Below are 20,502 nucleotides of genomic sequence, written 5' to 3' on the forward strand. Positions count from 1 at the left end.
GGGGAGGGGGGGAGAGGGGGGGGAGAGGGGGGGGGAGAGGGGGGGAGAGGGGGGGGAGGGGGGGGAAGGGGGAGAGGGGGGAAGGGGGAATGGGAATGATGTCAAAAACTGGGAACTGATAGGTGGAAGTGACAAAGGGCTGAAGATGATGGAATCTGATAACAGAGGAGGGTGGAGCATGGATGCAAGGGAGGGAAACCAGTGAGAGGAATGTGTGGGTAGGAGGGAGACAGAAAGAGAAAGGGACTTCAGATTCCTTTGGTATTACATTTTGAATTCCAAATTGTTCTAACTTTCTCCAAAAATTAAAAATCTTTTGATAAAAGGAAGCGTGATTATCTCTTATCTTCCAAATTTATTACATTTTGAAAAGTATGCTGGAAAAATAGGGGCTAAGTAACAGAAGAGGAAGCAGAGGTTACAACGGAGACATAGCAGATGGAAGAAAAACCAGGAAGTTGCGTCCCTCAGGATTAATGTAACAAATACAGAACATGTTGGGAAAAGTCAGTTTAGACAGAAGACATGGATAGAGAAACAAATATTGTTTCGGGTCCATGATAAAGAACCAATTTGGGAACCTCCTCCATAATATGCTGCATCCATAGAATCAGATGAGTTAGGTTTAGAATCGTGTCTGTACTGACCCTCTGAGGAACCGCAGTGTTTGATTCCACACTCCAGGTTTTTTTGTCTGTGATTTTGCAAGTTATTTCATCCTTAAGTCCTTGTCCAAACTTCCTTTCAAAAGGACGTAGGATTCAGCTCCCATTTTTATTCCAGGTAGGGAATCCAGGAACCCCACGACTCGCTTGACCGAGAAGAAGTCTTCTCCTCGTCACTCCAGAAATTTTGCCAGCAGCAATCATCTTGGTGTCGAGTCATCCCAATCCAGGAGTGGCTAAGGAATCAGATTCGTGCAGTGAATTGGAGAGTCCTGCGGGTGGCGTTTGAATGGAAAGAGAGAGAAAGAGAGATTTTTTAGTGTGAGCAGAGAGTTTTTTCCTCTTCCTCTCTCTCTCTGCCTCCCTGCCCTCCTCTCTCCGCATTTGTTTAACCAGTCATTCCCTCGCGTTATGTAAAGAAGATGGCGGCGGGATAGCAGCGGCTGCAGCAAGCGGCGGGCGGAGGCGGACGACGGAGAAACAGCGGGGGCCGTGAGAGCGCGCGCCGCGGCCGCCGGGCTCTCGAGCGAAAACGGCCGTTGGGGCACGGCACGGTGCGGCGCGAGCGAGGCGGCACGGTGCCGGGCCGGGATTGACTCGGCCACCGGGTGTGTGTGTGTGTGTGTGTGCGGCGGGGGGGATCATCATCATCATCATCGGCGGCGGCTGGGCTGCGGGGCCCGGCTGAAGGCGAGCGGAGGAGGCACGGCGACCGGAGACTGGCTCACACGGCGGGGCGAAAGTAACACCGGAGCCCCCCCCTTTTCCCTAAAGGGCTGAGAGCGACCGCCCGACCGGGAGAGAGGCGGCGGATGCGGGATTGCTGGAATTCACCCTCCCTGGTGAGTTGGGGAAAAAATATTCCTCAGGATTTTATTTTTTTTGTACGTCTTTTTTTAATTCCTGGTGCATTTTTTAAAATTTAAAAATACCGTGCCAGGTTTGATTTCAGTCACACGCAGCTCTTGGTTGCCGAGGGTGTTTTTATTTTAATCCTCCTTTTAGAAATGGTTGCTGGAATTTGCTCTGTTTGTGTTGAGGATTATCCAGGGTTGTGTGGCCGGGCGTGGTGTGGATTGGGGGGGGGGGGGGTTCTCTTCTCCATCCTGCCACTGGGATGGCGGGGCGGCCTCGGGCCTGAGGGAGGGCCAGGTGAGCTCCTGGTCAGTTGTTGTCCTGGAGAAATGACTGTGTAGACCCCGACTAAACTCCTCCTCACTGCCCCCACCCCCTCTAATCGTGCTATTCCCTCTCCCGTGTAAAACGGATAGCGTGAGTCCTTTTAACATTTTTAATTTGAAGCATTGCTTTATTTTCACAAGACGAACTAGAATTAATCATTTTATTCTCCGGCCGTGCTTTCTGCTACCAGCCCGGTCTCCTATCGGCAGTCTCAGTTCTTGGAACCCGGTTCTTGAGTGTCGTTTTCTAAACCACCTCTCAAGTAAATCGCCTCCAGCACCGTTTCCCTCGGATTAGTTTCACAAGCTAAGGTTGGCAGCCACACCGCACCGTTCGGTTAACTTCGAAGAGATTTACTGGTTGCTTTAGCCAGGCTTGTAAGATTAGGATGTATGGGTGCTCTGCTGTGTTGTAAAAGGCGTCCTAACTTAGGTTAAACATAACTTTTTGAATGTTGGCCTTGACACTGGAACATTATCCGAAACCCACATTCGAGACTGCTGCACTCACGGCAGAGGTAAGTTGTGTAGTTCACTTTGGTCTTTGTGACCTTGATTTGTTTGCCTTAATTGCCTAAATCTAATATTTCCAGACGATGAATGCATTACTCTGTGCAGGAATGTGTTGCAAGAACTCATTGAGGGAATTGTATGGTATTGTCTAAACCACAGGAGCAAAGCTGAAGTAGTTTGAATGTTCTTGGCTCTGAAATGCGTTAACTGCCTTGAAATGCTAATTAACTAGGTATGTTAATGATTCTTCATTATTTTAAAATGAAAATACTAATAACTATATTTGGAAAATCCAATGACAGGAACTTGGCAAAACAGCAGAGCAGTTGACTTTTAACCTCATGAAACCAGTTTTTAATCCCACTGGATGCTTTGAAAGAATTTACAAATGATATATGCAGGCACTAGATCAATCGTATCCTTTATTTTAGGGATAAACATTTTGTCAAATTACTGGAGGAACATGCAATAGGTTATTCGAAAGGGATTGACAAAAAGGGTTTGATGTAGTTTGTCAAATGGAATTCTTGGATCTTTTCCTAGTCCTAAATTTTTGTACAGTTTGACTTGGGCATTTTGATTTGTGCTGTGATGCAAGGTAGGATGGATATTTCAGTTTATGTTTAAGGAAAAGGGCTATTTGGAAATAATTGTTGGAGAACAATTATGTTGAAAGGTGATGCTGCAATCATTTATATAAATTGTATGATTGCATTTAAACTGTTTTAACCTCTCTTTTTAATCTCTCAGATAGTAGTTGTGGTTGCAGTTTCACTGAAATCTGTTGATGAATTTGTCTTTAAATTGCCATTGCAAGAGGCAGAAGGTGGGTGAATTGTAGGGTGGGAATAGCAGTGCTGCCATCTTGTAATAATGTATACTGATATATCGATTTAACTTTCTATTTTTCTCGGGGGGAGGGGAAAATTCAGTAGAGATTTGGACTGAAAGGTACATTTGTATGAAAATAACATCTGAGTTGACATTTGTGCATGAAAGGGTGGTGGAAGTGGAAACCCACAGCATTTATATATATGTGTTGCTTGGTTGCTATGGACAGAGAGGAGGGGTAAAGGAGTGTTGTGGTCAATTTATTGAAAACATGCTTGGAAAAATGAATTTAAATTCCACCCCCCTCCCACCCCAACAGTTGGGGAATTCAAATATTTAAATTGAGGTAATTTAAATTTGGAACATAAATCTAATATCATAACTGTGAAACTGCTAATCTGTATCAATAAGCTACATAGTTCATAAATGCTATTCATGGAACGAAATCTGCCATCCTTGTTTGGCTTGGCATTTATTTGATCCACTCTTTGAAATACTTTGGGAACATTTTAAGATGTATAATATATGCCAGCCTTGCCATTAATGCCTACATACTGTTGATGAATAACTTCTTAGAAAATGTGATTTTGCTACAAGATTCTCCTTAGCAATTTCTTGCGATTGTGAATGACTTGCTTCCATTCCAATTCTGAGATGGCTGATGAGGCCAATTTGGGACCTACGTGGTCTGCCATAGGTGGTGCTTGAATATGTGGATAAGTAGTTTGGATAATGTGGTGATGTTCTCTTCTTCTGCTCTTTAAAGTGGGGTTATTTGTTCTGATGAATTGACTTGGTTCTCAGTGCCGTCCAAAATGGTCCATTCTGCACTTTAACCATAGAACCATGCAGCACAAAACAGGCCCTTCGGCCCACCATGTTGTGCCGTCCATCAAACCACCCTCACTACCTAACCCCTTCCTCCCGCATATCCCCCCATCCCACACTCCTCCATATGCCTATCCAACAAGCTCTTGAACCTGTTCAATGTATCTGCCTCCACCACCACCCCAGGCAGTGCATTCCATGCACCAACCACTCTCTGGGTGAAAAACCTCCCCCTGACATCTCCCCTGAACCTCCCACCCATAACTTTAAAGCCATGACCTCTCGTCTTGAGCATTGGTGCCCTGGGAAGGAGGCGCTGACTGTCTACTCTATCTATTCCTCTCAGTATTTTATATACCTCTATCATGTCTCCTCTCATCCTCCTCCTTTCCAGTGAATAAAGCCCTAGCACCTTAAGCCTCTCCTCATATTCAGTACTCTCCAATCCAGGCAGCATCCTGGTAAATCTCCTCTGCACCCTCTCCGATGCCTCCACATCCTTCCTATAATGAAGCGACCAGAACTGAACACAGTACTCTAAGTGTGGCCTAACTAGAGTTTTGTAAAGCTGCATCATCACCTCGCGGCTCTTAAACTCAATCCCGCGACTTATGAAAGCCAACATTCCATTGGCCTTCTTAACTGCTCTATCCACCTATGAGGCAACTTTCAATGAACTGTGAATATGAACCCCCAGATCCCTCTGCTCCTCTACACTGCCAAGTACCTTGCCATTCACCCAGTACTCTGCCCTGGAGTTTGTCCTTCCAAAGTGTACCACCTCACACTTCTCTGGATTGAACTCCATCTGCCACTTGTCAGCCCAGCTCTGCATCCTATCAATATCCCTCTGTAAGCTGCGACAGCCCTCCACACTATCCACAACACCGCCTATCTTAGTGTCGTCTGCAAACTTACTAACCCAGCCTTCCACCCCCTCATCTAAGTCATCTATAAATATCACAAAAAGTAGAGGTCCCAGAACCGATCCCTGCGGGACACCACTAGTTACTGCCCTCCAATCCGAGGGCACTCTTTCCACCACAACCCTCTGCTTTCTACATGCAAGCCAATTCCTAATCCACACAGCCAAGCTTCCTTGGGTCCCTTGGCCTCTGACCTTCTGAAGAAGCCTACCATGAGGAACCTTATCAAACGCCTTACTAAAATCCATGTAAACCACATCCACCGCACTACCCTCATCAATCTTCCTGGTCACCTCCTCAAAGAACTCTATCAGGCTTGTGAGGCAAGACCTTCCCTTCACAAAGCCATGCTGGCTGTCCCTAATCAGTCCATGATTCTCAAGGTGTTCATAAATCCTATCCCTTAGAATCCTTTCTAACAGCTTACCCACCACAGATGTGAGACTCACCGGTCTATAATTCCCTGGCCTATCCCTATTGCCCTTTTTGAACAAGGGGACAACATTCGCAACCCTCCAATCCTCTGGCACCATCCCCGTGGACAACGAGGACTCAAAGATCCTTACCAGCGGTTCAACAATCTCCTCCCTCGCCTCTCGAAGCAGCCTGGGGAAAATCCAGTCAGGCCCCGGAAATTTATCTGTCTTAATATTATTTAACAACTTCAACATATCCTCTCTCTTGATATCTACAACTTCGAGAACATTACCCCTACCAGCACTCCCTTCCGCATCATCAAGACCCCTCTCCCTGGTGACTACCGAAGAGAAGTACTCACTGAGAACTTCTCTCACTTCCGCTGCCTCCAGGCAAATTCTCCCACTATTGTCCTTAATCGGACCTACCTTTACCCTAGCCATCCTCCTACCCTTCACGTACTTGAAAAAGGCCTTGGGATTTTCCTTAACCCTACTAGCCAATGCCTTTTCATGTCCCCTTCTAGCTCTCCTCAGCCCTTTCGTAAGTTCCTTCCTCGCTACTCTATATTCCTCACAGGCCCTGTCTGAACCTTGCTGCTTATACCTTATGTATGCTACCACCTTCTCCCTAACTAGTCGTTCCACCTCTCTCGTCACCCACGGTTCCTTCACCCTGCCATTCCTTCACCCTGCATTCCTTCTCTGCCTCACCGGGACATATTTATCCCTAACATTCTGCATAAGATCCCTGAACATCGACCACATCTCCATGGTACATTTTCCTTCAAAAAGGACATCCCAATTTACACTCCCAAGTTCTCTCCTTATAGCCTCGTAGTTCGCCCTTCCCCAATTGAAAAACCTCTTGTCCTCACTGATTTTGATTAGTGATAGTCAGGTTCATAACCCTCATGTCTGGGAAAACGTGGGCATACCAAAAACTTGGATGCATTTATTGTGACTGTTGTCATGAAAGGAGACTTATTTGATTGTGGTAACTACAGAAGGGTCTTTCTGTTGACTGCCACAGGGAATGTCATTGCCAACATCCTCAACAGCTTCCTTCCCGTGGCTGAAGAGCAAATCCCTGAATTGCAGTATGCTTGCTGTCCACCCAGAAACACAATGGACAAGATCTTCGCTGCACACTAGCTCTGAAATTTGTCTGCTTGCAGAAATTTATTTCCATCTTGGGTCTGCTTCATGATTGCATGCAACCTGTGATCATGACATTTGGTCCCCAACAGATCCAGTCCGTGCTGACAAGTGTTGAGCAAGACTTTGTCATTGCCCCAACACTTACCGGTCTTTCTTGCTAAGGTATTGCACCTCACCTCCAACAAGCTTCTGCTGCAGACAAATTGCAAAACTTTGTCTATTTTGCCTTCACTCCAGAACCAAGTCATCTCAATTTCAATCATTGATCTACAATACGCAGATGACTACTTGCATGTATATGTTAGGAGACCGAGTTCTAAGTCATCATCAATTTGCTCACTGAAGTATGGGTCTTACACTTAATATTGCAAAACAAAAGTCCCTTCCCAGACACTAGAGACTGCAGATACCGGAATGGTTTGGGTTGACATTTTCTTTCGTCCTACAGATGCTGCTCGACCTGCTGAGTTCTTCCAGCTGATTGATTGTTGTAAAGGTCCCTTGCCAACCTGCTGTGCTATACAGTCCCCTTTTTTGGCCAGATTAGACATAAGCTGAATTACCTTTTCTGGTATAAATTTCTGCTATTCCAAGTTTTGCTTCTTTCTTTGCATTCCACTGTGGTTCATGTAGTTCTAAGATGGCAAAAGTAATACAATCATGGTAATATAACAAATACAGTAATTGTCCTGCAGTTTAAAGTATCTTGTAGAGTAACTTACTTACAAACAGATAATAGAAAATTGTAAATATCATTCTCAATGTTGAAGCATGAAAATTAGGGAAAATCTAACCTTGATATTTACTTGAGTAAATTCTACAAATAAATATTAAGCACTTATTTGAACTGTTGGTCTAAATTACTTTTTTGAGGTGGGAGGCTGACTGCAGTTTGGGTAGCATGCAAACTAATGTGTAAAATAAAGATGTATTGTTTTTTAGCTAATGTATATATATACTTGATGGCAGCAAAAGTTGAAATTTAGTACATAGGACTGCTTCTATGTACCTCAGGATCAAGTATTCCATTCCAGTCAGTGATGCCTGTACATGAACTCTTTTAATGTGTAGTTGCCATTGCACAATAGCCACCATGTGGTCTTGACAAAGCCAGGTCTTGATTCAGTGGCAAGGAAATGCATGATAATTAGAGACCAGGCTCTGCAACACAGAATTAGCACGTGTGTATGGAAGCAATCATACTTCGGTCATGGACACAATCACAAATTCTTGACTACACTTTTCACAATAGTATATTGTGATATATTCAGTTTTTGTGTTATGGGTAGTTACTGTATTACAGTTTAAATGGTAATGCATAATAATTTACAATATAGGAATTAGTAGTAGGCATCTGGCCCTTGAAGCCTTGTCTTCCAGTTTATTTTTGTGTTTTAGCTCCTGGTGTACCCAATTTGTTGTATCTTTGCTTGAATCCCTGTATATTTTTTTTAAAAAAGTACTTTGTGTGGTCCTGATGATGTGATGAGCCAATTTTTAGAATGATTATTGAGTCTTAATGGTGGCAAACAGCACATTGGCCCATTTTAGCTCAAGCTATCCAGAAAGTTGTTAAATTTGTCCTCAGTTCAACAATCTTTGTTAAATAGATTCATGTTTTTTACTCCTGGCACAGTTTTAAGTTCATTGACTAATCTTTACATGGAAACTACTTCCTAAACTAAATTCCAAGTTTACGGTTGTTAGAATGTACTTTCAGAATAAATAAAAATGACTTATTTATTCTTTACTGCTTGTACTGAATGGCTCATTGGTGTGGATGCAGTGGTAATATTCAAAAGACAGTTGAATAAATACTTGAGAATGAATGTACAGGTGGAGGGTGGGAAGGAGGATCAATTGGACAGCTATTTTAAAGAGATAGTACAGGCATGATAAGGTGAATGGTCTTTACTGGAACATTTAGTGATTGCATAATTATGTGATATGACAACTCTGTTCTTCTGTACTTAAGTGTTTGAATGGCTTGTATTTTGGTGTAGCAGTTAGCATAACACAATGCCAGCGACCTGGGTTCAATTCTGCCACTGTAAGGAGTTTGTACGTTTTCCCCGTGACTGTGTGGGTTTCCTCTGGTGCTCCGGTTTCCACCCACATTCCCAAAATAAAGGACGTACAGGTTAGAAAGTTATGTTGGTGCTATGTTGGTGCCGGAAGCTTGGCGACACTGTGGCTGCCCCCAGCAAGTTCTCAGACTGTGGTTGTTAACACAAAAAAGATGCATTTCTCAGTGTTTTGATGTACGTGTGACTAATAAATATTATTATTATTAAGGCAGTACTCAAGATGTGGTCTGACAAGAGTGTCGTGTGATTGGTCACAGGTTCCTTTGTGTGTATTTTAGTTCTTCTGCTTGCATTGTTTTACTGCATTTAATGCTGTGAATTAATCCTTGCCCATTTTAACATTTAAAGCATATGTACATGTTTTTTTTCTTTTCCATTAATTTTCATCAACCATTTCTTGTATCTACTACCCAACTAATTCTCATGTTTCTAATTCCATTACCCATTCCTAATTTTCAACCCAAGTAATTGCACAGTGGATCCACATTTATTTCCATTTTTGAATTTGATCATTTCAATTGAAAATATTAATTCAGGTTATTGAACAAAATGAAATAATGGGACATGGGCATCATTGATAAGGCCAGCATTTATTTCCCATTTTAAAGTAATTTTTGGGATGTGGTCATAAGGCTCCTTGAGCTGCTTAGTTTTCTTGAGTCCTTATTACAAAAGTTAGTTGGGGTGTTCTAAGAATTTTAATGCAGCGATGGTTAAGGAATGACTATATTTCCATGTCACAATGATGTCTGATTTGGAAGGTGAGTGAATTGGAGCTGGTGATATTCACATTTGGTCTTGTCTGTCAAGGTGGTGGAGGCTACAAGTTTGGGAGGTGTTATTGAAACCTTGGCAAGTTGCTGCAGTGCATCTTGTTGATGGCATGAACTGCAACCGTGGTGTACCAGTGGCAGAAGGAGTAAAGTATAAAGTGGTGGGTGGGATGTCAGTCAGAAAGGGTGCTTTGTTCTGGGCAACATTCAGCTTGTTTTCATCAAGGCAAGTTTTCATTTCTCATCTCTCCCATTCAACAACCTAAATGGATAAAAGGAAACTTCACCAGAACAGAAACCAGGTACAATCTCTACTTGGCTGGATTGAGTGTGGCTCCAAAACATTTGATGTATTGACACCATCCTGGACAAACCTACCCAGCTTAAAAGTCAACCTATTGTCCACGTGTTCTTTCTTCCTCTCCACAATCCTCTTTCTCCTCCCAAATGTTATAGCAGGGCACTTGGGGAGGGGGGTGAGGTGGAAATCTATTCCGCTGTTATAAGACGATTGAACAGTTCCCTAGTATGATATGATGGATTCTTGACCCCACAATCTACCTCGTTATGGCCTTGCACCTTATTGTCTACCTACACTGTACTTTACCTGCAGCTGTTACACTTTATTCTGCGTTCTGTTATTGTTTTCCCTTGTACTACCTCAATGCACTGTTGTAATGAAATGATCTGTATGGATGGCATGCAAAACAAAGTTTTTCACTTTACCTCTGTACATGTGATACTAAACCAATTTACCAAAGTCAGTATGGTTTTCTGAAAGGGAAGTCATGTTTGACCAATTTATTGAAGTTCTTTGGAGAAGTAGCTAATGCTGTCAGTAAAAGGAAACCAATACATTTATTGTACTTGTATATCTAGAAGTCAATTGATATAGTGCGACATCAAACAACACTGCAAAAAACATAAGTTTGCATGTAAGAGGTAACATGTTGGTATGGATAGTATATTGCCTGGCTAACAGGAAACAAAAAGTAGGTGTAAATGGTGGAAATCTGAATTAAAAAGAGAAAATCCAGGAAACTTAACAGGTTAGTGTGCATCTGTGTTAAGAAACTGTTGATGTTTCGGGTCTGGGATCCTTCCTCACAACTGGAAGAGAGAAAAGCAAATTTGTTTTCAGTAGCAGAGAAGGTGGGGAAAGGATGGGAGATGAGGTTTTGATTCTCAAGCTTGTATTGGGGCTTGTTGTAACAGTGCAGGAGGCAACAGATGAGTGGGAATGGTAGTATGATGGATAGCAACAGTGGCAGGCGGTCAGAAGACTGGGATCATTCCTGTGGACTGAATATAGCTGCTCTGCAAAATAATTAGGCAATCTGCATGTCATTTCTCCAGAGTAGAGGAGACTACATTGTGAACACTGAATCCAGTACATGAGATTGAATGAAATGCATGTGAATTGCTGCTTCACCTGGAAAGATTGTTTGGGTCCCTGGATTGTGGGAAGAACAGAACAGTGCAGCACAGGAACAGGCCCTTTGGCCCATGATGTTGTGCTGAACTAATTAAACCCCTAACTAAACTAATCCCTTTTGCCTGCACAATGTCCACATTGCTCCATTTTCTGCATATTCATGTCTCTATCTAAAAGCCTCTTAAAACGCTCTATTGTATTTGCCTCCACTTCCATCCCTGGGAGCATGCCCTTTAGTATTGGACATTTCGACCCTGGAAAAAGATACCAGCTGTCTACTCTATCTGTGCCTGTCGTAATCTTATAAACTTCCATCAGGTCTCCCCTCAGCCTCCACTGCTCCAGAGAAAATCAACCTCTCCTCATAGTACATGCCCTCTAATTCAGGCAGCATCCTGGTAAACCTCTTCTGCACCCTCTCCAAAGCCTGCACATCCTTCCTGTAATGGGATGACCAGAATAGAAAGCAGTACTCTGGATGTGGCCTAACCAGAGTTGTATAAAGCTGCAACATGACTTTCTGACTCTTGAACTTAGTGCCTCGGCTAATAAAGGCAAACATGCTCTACACCTTGTTTACCGCCCTATCAACCTGTGCAGCCACCTGTACATCAACACTAGTGTCCTGGCATTACCTGTGCACTGTCCTTTTACATTTGATCTCCAAAAGTGCAGCACCCTCTCACTTGCTGGATTAAACTCCCATCTGCATTCCTCCCGCCCATATATGCAACTGATCTCTATCCCGCTGTATCCTTTGGCAATCGCATCTTTTGCTTCTCTTAATAACCTGGGGTATATCCCATCAGCCCCTGGGGTCTTAACCACCTTAAGGAAGGAAGGAGGGTAAAGGACAGGTGTTGCATCTGCTGTGGTTGAATGGGGAACTAACTGTGATAAAGATGGAGTGGTAGATGTTGATGGAAGAGCACATCAGGGAGTATTTCAAAATGCTCAAAGAGGAGGGAATGGGAATGTGGTGGTGGAATCTAGTTGGAGCTGGCAGAAATTGTGAAGATTGTTCTGTTGAATGTGGGGTGGAAAGAGAGGGCTGGGGAAAGTATTCTTGTTCTATCCAGGAGGAGAAAGGCTGAGAGTAGAGGTGCAGGAAATGGATGACGTATGGTCATGGCCTCCCTGCTGTGGTAGACCTCTAAGATGCAAGAGAGATCCTACTGTATGATTCACAAAAGGCTAGCATGTAGATACAGCAAGTAATTAAGAAGCAAACAGAATGTTACTTATTCTGAGACAGCTTGAATCCAAACATAGAAAGGTTATGCTTCAGCTCGTTGGTGAGACCTCATCTGGAGGACCATCTGTGGTAATGGCTGTCTTACTTTAAGGAAGGATATAATTGGATTGGGAGCAATTTGGACAAGGTTTACTGGGCTAATATCTCAATAAGTGTGTTGTCTTATTATGTTAAGTTGGATTGGTAACACTCAAGTTTCAGAGGAGTGAGAGGGACTTGATTGAAGTATAATCCTACTCTTCTTGACAGGAAGGATGTGGAGAACATGTTTCGATTTGTGAAAGAATTTGAAATTAGGGGTTACCCATTTAAGACAGGTGAAGTAATCTTTTTCTCTGAGCTGTGACTCTTTAAATCTCAAAAGCTGGTAGAAGCCTTTGAATGTTTTTAAGGCAGAGATCGATACTGGATAAGCAAGAGGTAAAAGATTAACTTATGCAGACAGGAATGTAGAGTATAAATTTCAGTCAAATCAAATATTACTGTATGGTGGGGAGGGCTGAATGGCTTAAATCTAATTTCATGTTTATTTAATATAGTAAATGGGCCTGGAATTTTAAAGTATCCTGAACAAGTTAAAATATAGATGAAGGGCAAAAGTTGAAAAGAAGATGTTATAAATCGCATGATTATAAATTAGTGTAGGTTTTGCATTTTAAGCCCGATAGATTAACCATAGAACCATGCAGCACAAAACAGGCCCTTCGGCCCACCATGTTGTGCCGTCCATCAACCACCCTCACACTATCTAACCCTTTCTCCTGCATATCCCTCTATCTCACATTCCTCTCACATTCCTCCATATGCCTATCCAACAACTCTTGAACCTGTCCAATGTATCAGCCTCCACCACCACCCCAGGCAGTGCATTCTATGCACCAACCACTCTCTGGGTGAAAAACCTCCCCCTGACATCTCCCCTGAACCTCCCACCATAACCTTAAAGCCATGCCCTCTCATCTTGAGCATTGGTGCCCTGGGAAGGAGGCGCTGGCTGTCTACTTTATCTATTCCTCTCAATATTTTATATACCTCTATCATGTCTCCTCTCATCCTCCTTTCCAGTGAATAAAGCCCTAGCACCTTAAGCCTGTCCTCATATTCCATACGCTCTAATCCAGGCAGTATCCTGGTAAATCTCCTCTGCACCCTCTCTAATGTCTCCACATCCTTCCTATAATGCGGTAACCAGAACTGACACAGTAACTCTTAAGTGTGGTGTAACTAGAGTTTTTGTAAAGCTGCATCATCACTTCGCGGCTCTTAACTCAATCCCACGACTGATGAAAGCTAACATCCCATATGCCTTCTTAACTGCTCTATCCACCTGTTGAGGCAACTTTCAGTGAAACTGTGAATATGAATCCCCAGATCCCTCTGCTCCTCTACACTGCCAGTACCTTGCCATTTACCTGTACTCTGCCCTGGAGTTTGTCCTTCCAAAGTGTACCACCTCACACTATCTGCCACTTGTCAGCCCAGCTCTGCAGTCCTATCATATTCCCTCTGTGAGCTCCAACAGCCCTCCACACTATCCAACACAACACCGCCGATCTTAGTGTCGTCCACAACCTTACTAACCCAGCCTTCCATCCCCTCATCTAAGTCATCTATAAATATCACAAAAAGTAGAGGTCCCAGAACCTGATCCCTGTTGGACACCACTAGTCACTGCCTTCCAATCCAAGGCACTCCTTCCACCACAACCCTCTGCTTTCTACATGCAAGCCAATTCCTAATCCACACAGCCATAGCTTCCTTGGATCCCTTGGCCTCTGACCTTCTGACGAAGCCTACCATGAGGAACCTTATCAAACGCCTTACTAAAATCCATATAGACCACATCCACCGCACTACCCTCATCAATCTTCCTGGTCACCTCCTCAAGAATTCTATCAGGCTTGTGAGGCAAGATCTTCCCTTCAACAAATCCATGCTGGCTGTCCCTAACCAGTCCATGATTCTCCAGGTGTTCATAGATCCTATCCCTTAGAATCCTTCTAACAGCTTACCCACTCACAGACGTAAGGCTCACCGGTCTGTAATTCCCTGGACTATCCCTACTACACCTCTTTTGACAAGGGGGACAACATTCGCCACTCTCCAATCCTCCGGCACCATCCCCGTGGACAACGAGGACTCAAAGATCTTTACCAGCGGTTCAACAATCTCCTCCCTCGCCTCTCAATGCAGCCTGGGGAAAATCCAGTCAGGCCCCGGAGATTTATCTGTCTTGATATTATTTACCAACTTCAACACGTCCTCTCTCTTGATATCTACAACCTCAAGAACATTACCCTTACCAGCACTCCCTTCCGCGTCATCAAGACCCCTCTCCTTGGTGAATACCGAAGAGAAGTATTCATTGAGAACTTCTCCCACTTTCGCCGCCTCCAGGCACATTCTCCCACCTTTGTCTTTAATCGGACCTACCTTTACCCTAGCCATCCTCCTACCCTTCACGTACTTGAAAAAGGCCTTGGGATTTTCCTTAACCCTACTAGCCAATGCCTTTTCATGTCCCCTTCTAGCTCTCCTCAGCCCTTTCGTAAGTTCCTTCCTCGCTACTCTATATTCCTCACAGGCCCTGTCTGAACCTTGCTGCTTATACCTTATGTATGCTACCACCTTCTCCCTAACTAGTCGTTCCACCTCTCTCGTCACCCACGGTTCCTTCACCCTGCCGTTCCTTCACCCTGCATTCCTTCTCTGCCTCACCGGGACATATTTATCCCTAACATTCTGCATAAGATCCCTGAACATCGACCACATCTCCATGGTACATTTCCCTTCAAAAAGGACATCCCACTTTACACTCCAAGTTCTCTCCTTATAGCCTCATAGTTTGCCCTTCCCAATTAAATATCTTCTTGTCCTCTCTGCACCTGTCCCTGTCCATGACAATTTTAAAGGTTATGCAGCAATAGTCACTGTCCCCCAAATGCTCACCACCAATAGATCCTTCACCTGTCCCGGTTCATTTCCTAAAACTAGATCTAGCATGGCGTTCCCTCTAGTCGGCCTGTCGACATACTGCATCAGGAATCCCTCCTGGACACATTTAACAAATTCCGTCCCATCTAAACCCTTTGGCAATAAGCAGGTTCCAGTCTATATTTGGGAAGTTGAAGTCTCCATTATAACAACCCTGTTATTTTTGCTTCTCTCCAAACACTGCCTGCCAATCTGCTCCTCTATATCTCTACTGCTACCGGGGGGCCTATAGAATACTCCTAGTAGAGTAACTGCTCCTTTCTTGTCCTTACTTCCACCCATACGGACTTTGAGATGATCCTTTTACAACATCCATCCTTTCCACAGCTGTAACAGCGTCCCTGACCATTATCGCCACCCCTCCTCCTCTTCTCCCCCCTTCCCTATCCCTCTTAAAACACCGAAAACCAGGAATATTCAATACCCACTCCTGCCCTGACGTCAGCCATGTCTCAGTAATAGCCACAATATCATAGTCCCCCATACTTATCCAAGCCCTCAGTTCATCTCCCTTATTCCTGACACTTCTTGCATTTAAGTAAGATTGTAGGGAAGTCATTGAGATCCAAGATATAATTTCCTTTTAAGAAATTGTCTCTAAAGAACTTTAAACACACAAGTGAACAATTTCTGGGCTTTGGGGTCTCAATTGTAAGATTGTTCTTTAACATCTTGATACATCTATAATACTTGGGTAGAATCTGGCTGTTAAGATTAATTGGTGCTGCGAATCAAATTTATTTTGGTTAGTTCTGCCTAAGTTACCTTTACAAAATTGCTGCTATTGTTTCAGTTAATGTGCTCCAACTGAAACTTGGAGACAAAGCTTGGATAAGGGGGACAGTAATAGATGACTGAAGGATATAAAACTTGGAGACTAAGCAGGCAAGTGGCAGACAAAATTTAACAGGCTAAAATTAGTTTTAGCCTTTATAAAAATGCAGGTTGCAACTTCCATTGCAGAGTGCAATGTCCATTTCTGGTTAAAGATGTGGAGCCCAAGTCATTGGGTGTATTTAAGGCAGAGATTGATAGGTTCTTGATTAATAAAGGGGTTAAGGGTTATGGGGAGAAGGTGGCAGAATGGGATTGGGGGGAAACGTATCAGCCATGATTGAATGATGGAGCAGACTCTATGTACTGAATGGCCTAATTCTACTCCTATATCTTATGAGAGGATGCAGAAGAGATTTATTGGAATGATTTGAGGGATGAGGGACTTCAGCAACAAGATTAACCAGAGAAACAGGTTGTTTTGGAGCCAAGAAGTTTGAAAGGTTGTTTAATAAAGGCAAAACAAAATTGTGATGGGTTTAGAAAGGACAGAAAGCAACTTTCCCATGTTTCAAGGTTCTGTGGCTGTAGATTCAAATTCATGGGCATCAGATTTGGAGAAGGGGGACTGCAGTAGTGGAAATGTGAATCAAAACTTATGTGCAGGGGCAGTTATGGTTTGGAGCTCATTGAGTCTGTTGCCACCACCCTTACTGACAATTAGGTTTTTGAAAAGGGAGACTGAAAGGCACAAGGGAAAATAAATTAAACATCTGTGGGACAAGAGTGAGTAGTGCTAACAAATGGATTGCTGTACATGGAGCTGGTTTTGATTCAGTGAGGTCGCTGTCCTCCTGTGATTCCATTGCTGGAGAGGTTTCTGTTGTATATGTCTGAAAGATTTTTCCTTAATCCTTCTATTTTGAAGTGACGTCATAATTTTGGATTTTTATGTTCATGTGTTTGCAACAGCCAATGGCAAAAATTTAGTCATGCAATCTAGATAAATTAACTTGATATTCATAATTATTTGGTGTAAAGCATTTTTCTAATTTGGCACATTGTCAGTTTGAAGCATTACAATGGAAAAGAGTTTATGTATAGCTTGTGACATTAGATGGAACAGAAGGCAGCAATTGAGCAACAAAATATAGTTAATTTGATTTCTAATTCCTTGTAATAGAAAATCATATGTAGTGTTAAGTCCATATTGCCAGTAATCCAGCAGGTTTTCCAGACCCTTGGATGTTATTCGAATTAATACTCTGACACACTTCTCTTTTTTCCTTAAGATTACAATGGCATAAATTTTCCAGCAAACTTCGTAAGTTTGAAGGGAGCACAGGAAATGGAACTGATGAGTTAAGTGGGGGTGTGGGAACAGGGCCCTGGTGAGCCAGATGCCGAAACATAAGGATTTCTGAACTATTGGATTAACTATTGTTGGAGTTGTACTGTACTTTGTATCATCATCTGTTTGTTTGCTAAAAATGTGATCCTGGATGAAATTGAGGACCAACTTTAATGTTTTTTATGACTACTGCCCATTGGCTCTAACATCCACCAATGTGAAGTACTTCAAGAGGCTGGTCATGGCACACATCAACTCTGGCTTCCCAGGCAACTTTGACCCACTACAATTTGCCTACCACTGAAACAGGTCTATGGCGGATGCCATCTCCCTGGTCCTACATCTCCAGATCTCTGGACCATCTGGACAGTGAAGGCACCTACTTTAGACTTGTTTATTGAGTAAAGCTCTGCCTTCAATACTATAATTCCAGAGTTTGGTATGGCAACTGCTCTGCCTATGACAGCAAGAAACTGCAGCGTTGTGGACGCAGGTCAGTACATCATGGAAACCAGTCTTACTTCCATGGACTCTTCTTGCTGCCTCAGTAAAGCAACCAGCATAATAAAAGACCTCACCCACCCCAGATATTTTCTCTTCTCCTCTTCCACCCCACCCCCCACCCCCAATCAGGCAGAAGATACAAAAGTCTGAAAGCATGTACCACCAGGCTCAAGGAGAGTTTCTACCCACTGTTATAAGACTATTGAACGGTCCCCCTAGTATGATAAAATGCATTCTTGACCCCGGTCTTTCTCGTTATGGCCTTGCACCTTATTGTCTGCCTGTACTGCACTTTCTCTGTAACTGTAATTTCACTTGGGCCATTTGGCACTTGGTACATGTTGCAGTAATAAACCAGTTTATCAATTTTTATTCAAGTTTCAGATTTATGCCCAGGAATTAAGTGAACAATGGGTGATTTTAAAAACTCATTTGACATAAAATAGCTGTGTTTTTATAAGATTGATCATCTTTTAACATTCACTTCAAATTATGTAATCAAGACTCCAATCCCAAAGCACATAACTTGCGTTATGAATGTGACAATTTACATAGTTTTGGGGGAAGGTATGATAAATTCTCATCCTCTGCAATGACTTATCCCTCTCCATCCAATGTACAATTAACAATAAAGTGGACCAGCAATCTTTTTATAGTTGATTAACAAAAGAGAGATGCAAGAAATGCAAAACCTAGGGAATGTAGAGAATAGCAGATTATTGCTTTGATTATTCAAGGCCATATCACACTTTAGGCATTTACAAATTAAATTTTGCTGGATCTTGCATATTTGAATATTTGAGTTATAGCTCGGACTTATTTCCAAATGTGTTCTCCTTTGCAATCTCTCATTTTAAGAGCTTGGGTATTTGTTAATTATGTTTTATCCTGGATTGGACTACTTTGAACCCAACTGAAAAAATCAGTTGACAGATCAGATTTGTATTATTTTATTGCAAAAGGTGTTAAGTTCAAATTTTTGGCTATTGATTACACACTTGTGTCTATAGAAACTGCTTACTGTAATTTCAGATGTCTTTGTTGCTAATTAATTACTTTTCACATTTTCTTTGTTTATTTATTTTTGTCATCTTATTTGACAGTATCATCTCAATCTAATAACATGTCAAAAGTAAAATAAGCTTGAAGTATTTTACCATGTCCCTCAGGCTCATCCTGCAGGAAATTTTGGCATAAGAAAATTAAGAGAATGAAGTGTGCTTGTAGTGCAACAAAGAACAAATTTAGATTGTAAAGCATTTTGCCTTTTGATTACATATTGGAAATAAAAAAATAATTCCCAGGTTATTCATCACGTATGGAGAAAATACATGGATTGAAATGTTAACTTCTATTTACTCCAGAGAGTGGTGAGTGCGTGGAATGGGCTGCCGGAAACTGTGGTGGAGGCTGATACAATAGGGTCTTTCAAGAGACTGTTAGATAGGTATATGGAGCTGAGTAAAATAGAGGGCTATGGGTAAGCCTAGTAATTTCTAGGGTAGGGACATGTTCGGCACAGCTTTGTGGGCCGAAGGGCCTGAATTGTGCTGTAATTGTTCTATGTTCTCTCCACCAACCTTGTATTTCCAGCTTTTGTTTTGTTTTCTGGCAATCATTGCATTTTGGTTTTGATATAACAACAGAAAATGTTGGAAATACTCAGCAGACCAGGCAGCATTTGTGGAGAGGGAGAAATGGGAAAATTTCAAGTTGGTGGCAGGTGATGGGGTGGGGTGCAGAGAGGACAAATGGCTTATTATGATAAAGTGAAAACCAGAAGTAGAATGACACTTGTGGTTCTCTCAGTGGAGAGGGTGGAAAAGATTAGTGAATAAGGAACTGTCTGCCTAGAGTAAGTCGAAATAGGGTGAGATGAATGAATTCTGAAATACCAGAAGAGGAGGGAAAATAAAGTACTGAATGCTAGAAATATGGAATACAAGACTGAAATGGCTTATATTTGAGATTGTTGCCCTGGAGACTGTAAACTACTAAATTGGAAGATGAGGTGCTGTTTCACGAGCCAGTGTTGAGCTTCAGTGTAGGAGGCCAGAGTGGGATGTAGAATTAAAATGACGGGCAACTGAAAGCTTAGGGCCACCCTTGCGAATTGAATGGAAATATTCAGCAAAGCAGTCACCCAGTCTGCATTTAATTTCCCCACTCTAGCAGAAGCCATTATCGCGAGCACTGATGCCATTTACTAAATCAGAAGAAGTAGAAGTAAATTGCTGATACACCTTGAGGGAGTGTTTGGGTTCCTGGCCAATAACAAGGGAAGAGGTAAAAAGGCAGGTATTTGACCCTCTGGTGTTATGAGAGGGATTATGGGTATTGGGGAGATGGAAGACTGGTTCAGAGAGTGGTGGAAGGAACGATCCCTTTGAGCATAAAAGTTGGGAGGTCATGGTGCGGTTGTACCGGACGCTGGTGAAGCTGCACTTGGAGTATTGTGTTCAGTTTTGGTTGCCCTGTTGCAGGAAAGATGTTGTTAAACTAGAAAGAGTTCAGAAAGATTTACAAGGGTGTTGCCAGGACTTGAGGGACTGAGTTACAGCGAGAGGTTGGACAGGCTAAGACTTTATTCCTTGGAGTATAGGAGACTGAGAGGTGATCTTATAGAGGTGCATAAAATCATGAGGGGCATAGATAGGGTGAATGCACTGTCTTTTCTTAGAGTTGGGGTATCAAGAGCTAGAATGCATAGGTTTAAGGTGAGAGGAGAAAGATTTAAGAGGAACATGAGGGGCAGCTTTTTTTTAAACACAAAGGGTGGTATTCATGTGGAATGAGCTGCCAGAGGAA

At 42.7% G+C, this 20,502-nt stretch overlaps 1 protein-coding gene across 4 annotated transcripts in view; it reads left to right on the forward strand.

Annotated features, from left to right (window-relative positions):
* The first annotated feature begins 420 nt into the window (after positions 1 to 420).
* The window catches only part of ptpra (protein tyrosine phosphatase receptor type A), a 184,624-nt gene continuing 164,542 nt past the window's right edge, over positions 421 to 20,502 (forward strand). For 2 of the 4 annotated variants that reach the window (XM_052035031.1, XM_052035039.1), the window contains exon 1: positions 421 to 1,507. The gene's annotated coding sequence lies outside the window, so the exon portion shown is untranslated. The remainder of the gene's footprint in view (positions 1,508 to 20,502) is intronic. The other 2 variants (XM_052035022.1, XM_052035048.1) reach the window with 2 other exon arrangements.

This window comes from Pristis pectinata, chromosome 2 (assembly GCF_009764475.1).
Source record: "Pristis pectinata isolate sPriPec2 chromosome 2, sPriPec2.1.pri, whole genome shotgun sequence".
Classification (NCBI taxonomy): domain Eukaryota; kingdom Metazoa; phylum Chordata; class Chondrichthyes; order Rhinopristiformes; family Pristidae; genus Pristis; species Pristis pectinata.